Source organism: Dryas octopetala, chromosome 1 (assembly GCF_963921425.1).
Source record: "Dryas octopetala chromosome 1, drDryOcto1.1, whole genome shotgun sequence".
NCBI lineage: Eukaryota > Viridiplantae > Streptophyta > Magnoliopsida > Rosales > Rosaceae > Dryas > Dryas octopetala.
In genome coordinates this window covers 25,849,411-25,862,265 of record NC_141366.1, presented here as the reverse complement: position 1 = coordinate 25,862,265, position 12,855 = coordinate 25,849,411, and the positions used below count along the sequence as shown (strand labels likewise).

At 34.6% G+C, this 12,855-nt stretch overlaps 1 pseudogene; it reads left to right on the top strand.

Annotated features, from left to right (window-relative positions):
- Window positions 1–4,734: 4,734 nt before the first annotated feature.
- On the top strand, window positions 4,735–6,830 carry LOC147299435 (protein FAR1-RELATED SEQUENCE 5-like; annotated as a pseudogene).
- Window positions 6,831–12,855: the final 6,025 nt, after the last annotated feature.

The window sequence follows — 12,855 nt, the reverse complement described above, 5'->3', positions numbered from 1 at the left end:
TTAAACCTTTTTTCAAACAATGAGCCATGCACTTAACATAATAAATAAATACATTTGATAACTCATAGTGTGAGCCCAAAACATTTATGTAAAATTCACTGTATAAAATCGGTTAAATTTAAAATGAGTCCCGCTGCCTCAACTTCTCCTCACTGCTTCCTCAGCCTGCTTAACCTGCAAAACACCAACAACCACACTGCACCATATTCATGGTACATCGGGTCATTCAAACAAACAACCCGGTAAGCTCACTAGAGCTCGTATGAGGGAAATGACTTAAGCAATAATCCTCAAATAATCCTTCAATTTCCATGCTAAAAAATAATCCACAATAAAACCCATAATTACTCAAATCTCATAATAATTTCATCAACAATTTCATCCAAGCATCAAGACAAATATAATTCCTCAAGTTCACATCATAATTCCACCATGATTCAAGCTTAGACTTTACCAAGTCCTAGCAAACAAATGCACACAAGCACACAAAGCAACGAAATAGACTATCTAATTTCACTCATGTCGCTCTTTGAAATCCTCCAGCTTTAAAACTATTTTCAAACTCTCTTCTTTCAAATCCATTTTCAAATCTTCTCAAACCGTAAATCAAATTCTGAAAAAAAAAATAATACTCTCAAGCTGTAAAACGATTAAAATGTCTGAAATAAAATGTAATGCCTTACTGAAACTGTGATTTAAAATATTTACTGATGTAATATCATTTCTCAAAATACTCCACAACTGAAAACTCACGCCACACTAGTACCCGGGGAACTGCTGGTCATACACTGCCGAGTCATCTCTAGGCAAGTGCAGAGCGAATCTATACCTGCTGTGATGCTGGTCATACATCGCCGATTAGGCAAGTGTAGAGCAAATGCTAGTCGTACACCGCTAACTAAGCAAGTACAGAGCAAATGTCATGCAGGTCATACACCGCCAACTAGGCAAGTGCAAAGCGAGTGCTGGTCGTACACCGCCAACTAGGCAAGTGCAGAGCAAGTGCTGGTCATACACCGCCGAGTCATCTTTAGGCGAGTGCAGAGCGAATCTATACCTGCTGAAAGAGGTACTAATATGGCGGTTTGAAACTGCTTTTGGATATCTCAATCAACCACATCTCGAAAATACTTCTTCAGATAAAAACTGAAATTTAAATCTTCTAATTAACCCGCTTAAATAAAATTATCCTCAAATTTTGAAAGTTGCTCGATCAAAAATCATTTTCCAAAAGACGAAAATTTAATAATAAATCTTCCCCAAAATAATGCCAAAAACCATTTCCAGAAACTATCCATACTTAATCAAATCAAGAAAAGAGTTGAATTATGAAATGTGCAAAATATTTCGGAAACCAAAAGTCCACTCGCTGTCTACTCCGAACTATACCGAATCCTTTCCGAAATTGATTCCTACTCTCGACTCCTCACTTATATTGCCACTTAAATCATACCAATACTTTCTCAATAATTAATTTGATCATTCTGCATAATAATTGTTTAATCCTCATTCATTTACCTCGACAATAAACATTTCTTCTCTAATTAAGCAATTATCATTATAGCATCTCTATAATTCCCAATTAATCCCTAAATCTCAAATCCTCATCACTACGTTCTCATGATTCAAATCCTACACTTAGCCTCTTCTAAACATAAAGCAACAAATCACACAAACAGACAATTAATCCACGGTACTCAACAATATAAACATATAAGTTTCACTCAGAGTGCAACCACGTGAAATGACCGAAGTGACCTTCACGGCGCCATTGCTCGGATATCAAATCCGGCAGCATAACGGCATCGGGAATGAGATTTCCCGAGGCCGTGTACCCTCATTCCCGATGCTGTGTACCTGTTAAGACCAAACAATCAATAAATACAATTCAGAAACACAATTGGGCCACTAAACGACCGAAATGGGCGGCTGCCACCACACACGGTGGCTGCCCCGCCCCAAACAACACACAAAAATCACCGAAAACTCACCACAAGCTTCGGGTGACTGGCCAGAGGCCAAAAATTAACAATCCCAGCCATCGACACGGCCAAACGCGGCGGGACCCGCGGTGGTCGACCTGCACGAAATTCAAAACTCAAAATCAACGTAAACGAATTACACAGGCACGAAGGAGATGTCGAGAGGATCAACTTTTATACCTAGATCGACGGTCAATTCTCGTCGGAAAAGCTCGAAATTGGCCGGAGAAGTCACTGGTCTTCTCAGCCTCGATCCGCCGTCGTGGAGCGTCGGGTGGACGATTGGAGTACACCACCGTGCTTGGTTGGACGAGAAGAAGAGGATGAGGGTGGTCGCCGGCCTCGAATCCGCCGGAAAAATTGGGTCAACACCGGAGTTCCAAACCGGCCTAAAACTGGGTCTCGGGTTTCGGGGCTTTTCTGGGTTGAACGGAGGCCAAGCGGGGCAAAAGGGAGGGACGGCGAGGCTGGTGGGCCGAAAACCCAGCCCATCCGCTACCGGACGCGCCGCCACGCGCCGGTGGCAGATCAGCGAAGGTGAGAGGCGCGAGAGAGAGAGGTGCGGGGAGAGAGAACCGGGGAGAGAGGAGAGAGAAATGAGGAGAGAGAGAGAGAGAGAGAGAGGAAATCTGATTTTTGGGTATTTAAAACCCACTTTCGTATAAATTACAAGTTTGCCACTCACTTCACATGTCCATATTTTTCGAACCGTAACTCCAATCGACGCGTGCTACGTGTCTACGAACTCGTGGACTCGAGACCTCTCCAACGGACCCAAAGTCAAAATCAAAAGCCCATTTAATTTAACAGTCAACTTTGGGTCACGCCCAATTTAAAACAAAAAATAAAAATTAACCCAAAACCATTTTAAATTCCAAATAAATTTTCAAAACCCTTAAAATAAATATTCAAAATATTTAAAATAATTATCTGGAAAAATACGGGGTCTCACATAAGGCCATGCATTATTATAATTTTGCATTAGTAGTCCAAATTTTGAATTAGTAATCCAAATTTTGAAGTCTTTACTTCAAAATTTTGCATTAACATAAGGCCATGCATTATTATAATTTTGCATTAGTAGTCCAAATTTTGAAGTCTTTACTTCAAATGAAACGGTCTCAAAAAATGAGGGAGAGGAACTATAGGGTGTGACTAAAAAGTCTTTCAAAGTTAGTGGAGGGAATGGAAGAGAAATAAGGAGGTTTGTTATTTGTATTTAATGCTAAAAGTCTTTCAAAGTTTATTAATTTGAAAAATCTATGAAAGTCATTGACATTTTGAGTACCGTATAACTTTCATAGACTTTTAAAAAGTCTTCATTGAGTACCCTTTGACTTTTTAATTTAACAAAAGTCATTAAAAGTTTGAATTGAGTACACCCTCTTAATCTTTCCTAAAACCCTCTGGTCAACTAATACACAGCTAGGTTTGACCCTCATATTTTCTAATATTTCAATTATAACCCTTGAAAAAATATCAAGCCACATTTTAGATTTCTATTTCTCTCTCCCCCGACCCGATCTCTCTCCTCTCTCGTCACTCTCTCTCCCCGCGCCCATTGACCGGTGATATCACCATCGTCCGGCAGCTAACGGCGACGAAACCAGTTGGGTTCTCCTCGCCTCTTCCTCCTCTATCTATACATGGCTTCTCTTTCCTAGAAACCCAAACCCAGCCCGAAGTCCAATCGTCATCTCTGGTCGTGACTTCGAGATTCCGACGGCGTCGCAGCCGCTCTCCACTTCCAGAAGCTTCCTTTCGACGTGGTGAGTGTGATGGTAGTCTTCGATTCTCTAACTGACCATCATGGATTGTGAATCGACGCCGAGAAGGTCCGAGATTTACCGCCGTCGTTGCAGAGCATTACATTCTAGCTCTTTCATCCTAAGCACACAAAAGCGTGCTCTTGTTCATTGCTCAACCAAGAAGAAGAAAGTCAGGTTCACGGACCAAATTCTTGAGAGAAGAACTTGCCTGTAACTGTGGTGCCAGGTCAGCAATTTCACCTGGTGTCACAAACCAATAAAAATGTGACGCCTGTAATACTTAAGTTTAATTTTTATTTAATTTATTACACAATATTTTAACTCAAAAAAATTCTTGAAAAGACAAAAGGCAGATCAATTTTTCTCTCTCGCGCTCATCTCTCACGCCTCTTCTCCTTCCAGGCTTCCAAAGCAAAACCCTTTGTTCTACAGTCTCCTCCATCACTCTCTGTAGTCTCTACCCTACTATTTTTCTCTTCAGTCACTCTACTCAAGCTCCTCTTTTTTCTATTCAATCACTCCGCCCAACACAATAGGTATGATTTTTTGATCTGCTCTTCAATTTTTTTTGTTCCTAAACTACTGGGTTTCATCCTCTGCTTTTATTTGGGCGTGATTTTTTTTTGTTTTGTTTTGTATTTCAATGTTTAAGATACTTTTTTTCTTGTGATTAATGTAGTGGGTTTGATTTATTCAGTCACTTCACCCATAAGAAGTTTTATTAATTTTTTCTACTCTTCATTTTTTTTTGTAAGCTATTGGATTGCATTGATGGGCTCTGTTTTCTTTGTGTGTTGGGTTATTTTTCTTGTATTTTAGTGTACTAGGTTGCCATGGTCGTGATTAAGAATTTTTTAGTTTTATTTATAGCTATGATTGCTGGTATTTACTGTTATTAATTGATTACCTTTTTCATTCTATTATTTTTTCTATATGCAATAGAAGTATGATTATAATTATATGATCAGGTGGTTGATTTGCTAATGAAATCTGATTGTGAAAAGAAAGTAATAGAAATAAATGATGAGGAAGTTTTATTTGAAAGTGATGACTTGAAAGTGGGAATGAAGGTTGGCAGTGAAGTGGAAGCTTACAATCTATGCAATAGTTATGCATTGAAGAAAGGTTTTAGCATTCGTAAAGGGAATATTTGAAGAGATGCGCAGAACAATATCCGTCAACGGGATTATTTGTGCTCAAAACAAGGTTTTTATGATGATATATATGAAGTGAATACGGTGCAAAAATTGGATACAAGAACAGGTTGTAAGGCTCTAATTCGATTCACTGTGGATGATGGTGTATGGAAGATAACTCACATTAATCCAAATCATAATCATGAGTTTGCTAAACCCGAAGAGAGACAGTTTCTCAAATCAAGTCGAAAAATACCTAAGGCTCATGCAAATGTTATTTCTTCTATGGTTGATGCTGGTATAAGGCCAACAAAATCATACTCATACATGGCAAAAGAAGTTGGTGGCGCTGAGCATGTTGGGTTTACTAAGAAGGATTGCCAAAAATTTTTGCAAAGGAAGAAGGAAGAAATGTTTAAAGGAGGAGATGGACAAAGTTTGATTAATTATTTTAAGCATAAGCAAGCAGAGCATCCTAATTTTTTCTATAGCATTCAAGTGGATCAATTTATTCGGTTGACAAACTTCTTTTGGAGAGATGGCAGATCAAAGTTAGACTATGATTGCTTTGGAGATGTTGTTTGCTTTGATACTACCTTCCGAACCAACAAATACAATTTAATTTGTGCTCCATTTGTGGGAGTCAATCATCACTAGAAGAATGTCTTATTTGGTTGTGCTTTTCTATTGGATGAAAGCACTCCTTCATTTGTTTGGTTATTTGAAACTTTTTTGGAAGCAATGGGAAATAAACAACCGAAATCTATTTTCACGGATGAGGATAAAGCGATGGCAAAAGCAATACCAATTGTGTTTCCACAGGCAAGCCATCGACTATGCACTTGGCATATCTCTAAAAAGGCTGCAAACCAACTTGCTGGATATTATGCTAATCCCGAGTTTAAGAAGCATTTCAACAAATGCTTTTATGGTTGTTCTAATGAAGCTGAATTTCAAGTTGCATGGGATGACATGATTAAAAAGTTCAAGCTTGAGAATCATTCATGGCTGAATAAGTTGTATTCACTCCGACAAAAATGGTGTCATATCTTTAGCTTAGATACATTCTCAGCTAATTTTAAATCCACCCAGCGGAGTGAGAGCACAAACAATATCTTCAATCAAATATCTACAAAGACCATGAAGCTCACTAGTTTTGTGCAACAATATGAGCAAAAAACAGAAGAAATGCGATTAGCGGAGTTGGAAGAGGACTTTCGTTGTAGAAATGGCATGCCTCATCTTAAAGCAAAGAGTGGTATCTTTAAACAAGCAGCTAGTGAGTACACCATTAAAATGTTTAAACGCTTTGAAAAAGAGCTTATGGGTTGCTTTGAGGTAAGGATGATGGAAGTTTGTAATAATGGTGATGAACATGTTTATGAAGCAATTGAATAAGATCATCAAAGAGTTTACATGATTCAATTTAACTCTACTACCTTTAAGATTTGTTGCTCATGTAAGCTATTTGAATCCATGGGATTATTGTGTCGCCATGCCTTAAAATTGTTAGATGCCAAGAATTTCACAAGCATACCAACTCAGTACATATTGAAGAGATGGACTAAAGGGGCCAAGAAAGGGATTGTGGTGAGCAGTGATTTATGTGAGTCATCTTATAAGAAGGCAAGGTCTGTGCAATCATTGCGCCTAAGTGAGTTGATGCATGAAGTAAACAATGTTGTCAGTATAGCCTCATTGTGTGATTCAGGAACAAGGGTTGTTAAAAAAAAGTTAGGAGAGGCCATGAAGTTACTTGAATGTGATATGGAGATTGCAAAGATGATGGAAAATTTGAACAATGTTGGTGACCAAAATCTTTGTGATGTGCCTCTTGATAAATCCCCAGTGTTGAATCCCCCAATTGTGAGGACAAAAGGCATGAAAAATGCCAGATTAAAAAGCCATCTAGAGAAAAGAAAAAGGAAAAATTCAAGAGTTGAAAGTTCCTCTCAAATTTCAAAGCCTACTAGCACCATGAAATCTGGTAAGAATTTTTTTTTATTTTTATATAAATTAATAACTTAACTAATTTTTGTTGGTATGATCAATTTGATTTACTAATAATTACCTTTGTAGGGGAACCTAATCAAGAAATCATCAGTGGTTTACCTCTTTCAAGCCATACTTTTGGACATCCTAACTTTAGCTTTACACGCATGCTTCAAGGGAATGATCAAGTGTCTTCCTTAAGACAGGTATTACATGAAGTTCAATTTACATTTACACAATTAAGAATTATTTTTTTATTAAATCATAATTAATTTGACCCAAAGTTCATACATATGATGAAAGCTTTCGACCCATATCAGTAGGCCTAAATGTGGAATATTACATGAAAAAGCATGAGATATTTTTATTTTTCCTGCGATTTCACTTTTGCTCTCATTATTTTGTTAAAACTAACATGAGATCTTTTTATCATACACTAGGATTCATCTAGAACTTTGAGTGCAAATTATATATTTGGAGAATCAACTAACTTCCCTCAGGTTTGAGTCGTTTGAGTCATGTTGTTATTATATGTACGTTAATGGTCATATTGATGAATTTTGGTTATAATATGATATCATTTAATCTGTGATGTAGGATTCGTCATTCATTGGTTTGAACCAATTCCAAGGATTTGGAATGATAAAGCGGCCTTGAGTTTAATTTGTTTTTTGGGACAGGAGTGTTCCTCGATGTGCTCATTTTGATTCTAAGTGGCCAAAATTACATTTTTGTATAGGAAAATGATGCTCTTTTTCTTTTTAATATGTCATTTGGCCAAATTTAGCTCATTTATAAGATGGATTTGCTCTCATTTCCTTTTGTATGAAGATGGATATTGCTTCTTTTCTTTTTGAAGTATCATTTGGCCAATTGGGTTATATTGGAACTGCATATGCATTTGCTATAATTCACTGTTTTTTAATTGTTTCTTCTCTTTTGCTACTTGAGAGTCGTAAGATCTGCAGATGTGTTTTTTAGAATCTGTGAAAGTTCTGGGGCCAAGACATTTCACTTTGTTTAGTAGTCTACTATAAATTAATGCAACATTTTTAAGTAGCAGTGTTTGATCATATATGAAGGGTTTCAAGATTGAATCATTTGCACATGGTGAATTAAGAGTAATGAAGGGTTTCAAGATTTTTCTTTCAATTTGGTTGGCTTCAGAGTAACTCTACATCTTCATTGAAGGAGCAAGATGTTATGTTAGTAAAAACAGCCCACAACATCCATGGCAATAATAAATTACAAGGTCACATGCACCTGAAAAACAACAGTTTTTTTTTTTTTAATCTTTTATTTCCCACAACATCAGCAACAACACGACAATACACCAAGATCAGCAAGTTCCAAATAATTAACTAAATTTGGTTTATGTATGGCTCAGACCAATCTCATCCAATGTAATAGAACTGTAATCCTCCTTTTGCTATAAAAAAAGAAGTCTCACACTTTTCGTATTGGGAATTCTTGTGTAACAAAGAATTCTCTTTTGCATTTTCATTCAAGCTTTAGTCTCTTTTTTGAGCTGGGTTGCATCCCTTCCTGGTCCTTTTTGTTTGTTCTTGTTGTCATCCTTCCTCTGTAAAGTCATGGCAAACACAAAACAACCCAATCAATTATGTACTCAATCAATTGTTTCCTAAGGAACATCTAAGCACAACAATGGGTATTGCATAAAAGTCTATTTTTTCTACTTTTGAAATCTGGGCAATAATGAATCAATCACTAAAATCTGGCCAATAGAAATCAAATAAATCAATAAACTTATTAATGTTGTAAAAGCTTATTTCATAACCATTAACATGAACAAAAAAAAAATCTCAAAGCTGAGTTCATATGAATCTAGCTAGGCAATTTCTTGGTTTCTTTTTTCCCTTTTTTTGTTTACCTTTAAATAACCAAATCATTGTTTAAGAAGCAATATGTAACTATGTTCAAAAACCTAGTTAGTAAAAAAAGGAGAAGTTGACAAAAAAGAAAAAGAAAACCAAACACTCAACCTGAGAGAGAAAGCTTCGGCGTGGAGAAGGAAATGTCAGAGCCGGAGATGGGAAGCAGATCGAGGTTTCCAAAGAGCAAAACCAGTTTGGAGAAGGGCTTCGGCATGGAGAAGGAAACGTCAGAGTCGGAGATATCACCAGAGAAAAAAAGGGAAGCAGATCGAGATCGCCAAAGAGGAACACCAGTTTGGAGAAAAGGAAGAAGCAGCGAGAGAACCAGATCGAGGTCGCCAAAGTGCCAAACAGCTGGGGTTTTTTTAATTATAATCAATTTTAAACCCAAATCTAGTATATTACAGGTGTCACATTTTTATTGGTTTGTGACACCAGGTCAGATTGTTGACCTGACACCACAGTTACAGGCAAGTTCTTCTCAATTCTTGATTATATTGAGTTTGTTTTCATCTCTTAATTGGTTAAAGTAATGGTTTTTTTTTTTTTCAACCAAAAAAAAAAGGAATATTAAATTTTTTATTTTTTTGGACCATCTCTTTATGTTTGAGTGTGTGTGTGTGTGTTTTTGATTGTGTGAAGGGGGTCCCAAGTTAAGGAAATGGTATGGAGCACCTGAACTTTTGCCTAAATATGGATCCATTGCTGAAGATGAGGATGAATTCCCAGGTGGGTCTGATGGGCATAGCAATTCATGCATGTTTATGTTGGTGCTGCATTTGGATTTTAACAGGAGTACTCTGACATATTCTTATGCAGAAGGAGAAGAAATTAGAGATGCTGTTTTGGTAACTGATGGTGATAGCGAGATGGGTCAGGAGGTTTTCCAGCATTGCTCATTTTTCTGATGTATATACACATATATGTGTGTTTTATATATATGGTTGTGGTTCACCTATGTTGCAAGTGAAAAATCTCCTTAAATACTATACAATTATATACAAAAAGAAGTTAAGTGGTGGATGAAGTTCAAACTGTCACAAGTTCACATCAGAATGATCACTTTTAGTTTCATTATTATTTTTATGACATGTTTACTAATCCGTAATCGAATTTGGAGTATTTGAATTGATGAGAAATTGGATTAAAAAGGAATTGGATTCACATTAAAATTGTTTACTAAACTATCTGGAATTAAAATAGGAATGATATCATATGGGCATTTGATTACTAAAATGCCCTTATTCTAAATAAATTATTTTATATGCTAGTTAATAATAAGGGTATAATGGGAAAAAATAAGGAATTGAATTCCTCCAAAATAAGTGGATTACCATTTCCTACCCGAGAATTCAATTATTCTAAAATATGGAGTTAAATTCCTAATTTTATGTGAACTCCACTTATGTTTTTATTCTCATATGGTTAGTAAATAAAGGAATAATCCGTAATCGGAATCTAATTCCTTATTTTGATTCCGATTACGGATTAGTAAACATACCAACAGTTTCATACAACGGTTTTTTAGGTTGGTCTCATATCTGTCTAACTTCGTATGATTTGCTCTCTACAGTGTAGCTGTAAATGTTTTATTTTTATTCAAATCAATATATTTGGAATTTTGAAATAGAGAAATGGTCTCATTGGCATTTTTTCGTGAAAATTTCAATTTCAGTGTGTGAAATAGTTTCAGTTTGTGAAAATTCAGTTTCATTTTTAACTATGTTTTGTATATAATTATATTGTTTTGTTTAATTTCTTTTTTATTGAAATTGTTTTATTGTTCAGTTTTAATTAGAATTTAAAGATTTGAAGATTTGAGGATTTGAAGATTTTGGTTCAGTTTCAGTTGTAATTTCTGTAACTGTGTAACTATTTTTTTTAGTGTTTATATGAAATTGTTTCGTTTTAGGTGCAATAGAATGTTTAAGCAGTGTGACAGTGTAATTAAATTATGTGTTGTAGTGTTATTTTTCAATTTAGTAGCAATTTGAATATTTTATTTTGAGAGAATATTCTATTTTTAATTTCAATAAATATTCGATTTTCAGTTTCAGTGTTTGATTTTAGTTTTAGAAAAATATTGAGTTCCAATAAAAAATTCAGTTGCAAAAAAAATCTGTTTTAGCAAAATTTAGTTTCAGCAAAAGTTAGTTACAGTAAAATTCAGTTACAGTGACATCATCGCGCGTCAGTGCGTTAGAAGGGTAATTTAGGATTATCAGAAGGGTAATTTAGAGTTATAAGTTATAGGGGATTTTGAGAGAGTTTCTAAATGGGTAGGGGTTTAAGCAAATTTTTTGCTAGTTTGAGGATTTAAAATTACGAATTATTTATATTACACCATTAAATTAAAATAAGTAAAAATTAAACAAGCAAACAAATCTAAATCTCATTAGAGAATAATTAGAGATACCCAAAGTATCAATATCATGTGTAATCGATTTATTTTTTGTCCATACAAAGGAAATTCTTACTTTGGTAGGAGAATAAATGGTTTATTGTGGATGTGATCACTAAATTTACAATATGTATAAGAATGCATGAATGATGATGACCTGAGTATAGTGGCAGCTGAAATTTAATTTTCTACTCTTGGATAAGTGTGATAACAACACTAATAATTAATGAGTACCCACATTGGCTGACCCAATCATTTTAATTTTAAGATTTTAAACTCAACTGATCAGCATATTTTTGTCATGCTTGGACATCAAGAACAAAAAATGGAAGTCATAAATTAATCATTCATTTATACTTCAACCCAATAAAAATTAGGAAGACTTAGAATTCAGTCTATTTTATGAGTATTTATTAGATTAAGACCAGTAATAATTTAAGATTTTAATCAAGTCCTTTTATTTTTCTTTTTTGACAGCTTTATGTTAGATTTTTTTGGCGGAACATGCAGTTTTTACAAAGTTCACTCTACATCCTAAGAGGGGAAAATACTCTTCAAATTGGAAAAAATACCCTTCAAATCGGGGGAGGTATTTATTATGAATTAAAATGATTTTCTTATGAATTAAAATGACTTTATTATGAATTAAAAAAAATTATAAATTAAAGGACTTTATTATGAAATAAAAAGATTTTCTTATAAACACCTCCGGTCTCCATTTAAAAACTGTTTTTCTAAAACACTCAAACCTAATTATCTCTAAAAACTATATAGTCTACAAATATAGGCATCCATTTCAGGGAGTCAAAGGGCACTTTCGTCTTTTGGCTAAAGTACTACATTTTTGGACTGGTCTCAAATGTAATTCCATTTCTCCCATTTTCCAATTTTTCCAAATTTTAAGTTAAGGTCAGATATGTATCTCTCAAATTTTGTCATGTGTCAAAATCAGTTTCCAAATTTTAAGTTAAGGTCAGATATGTACCTCTCAAATTTTGTCATGTGTCAAAATCAGTTTCCAAATTTTAAATTAAGGTCAGATATGTATCTCTCAAATTTTGTCATGTGTCAAAATCAGTGTAAAGGTCAATTTTGTACATATCTTAATGCAAACATAGTGTTTTGCAATTATATGATATAATAATAATTTTTTTTAAAAAATATGATATAATATTGTTACTGTCACTATTAAAATTGTCATATGAACACAGAACACCGCAAATATCCACTGAAGTTTATCCCTACAAGAAAGGAGAAAAGCATTATTTCAGTTTAAACACAAACTTACGTAACCATTTGCAAATTAAAATGTATTTTCAATTTGACATATTTATGGAATTTTAATCATGTCATATATTTTTTTTTAAGAAAAATTAGAGTTTAGTATTTTTAACATATCTTATTTGGAAAAAACTCTTTTAGCTTTTTTTTTTTTCTAAATAAAGTTCTTTGATCATTATCTTTTCAAAAAAATATGTCATTATTTTTTTAGTTTTTGAAGATATAGGATACAGGTTCACACCATACCTTTTTAAGGTATATAATGAGATTTGTGGAAGTTGCATGTTAGGTTAGGACTTGAGAAAGAAGTAAAAATCTATTGTCGAACACTTGAAAATGGCCGCCGAGCGCTCGGTGTGTGAAAATAAAAATAAAAATTAATAGACCAATATTATGTAA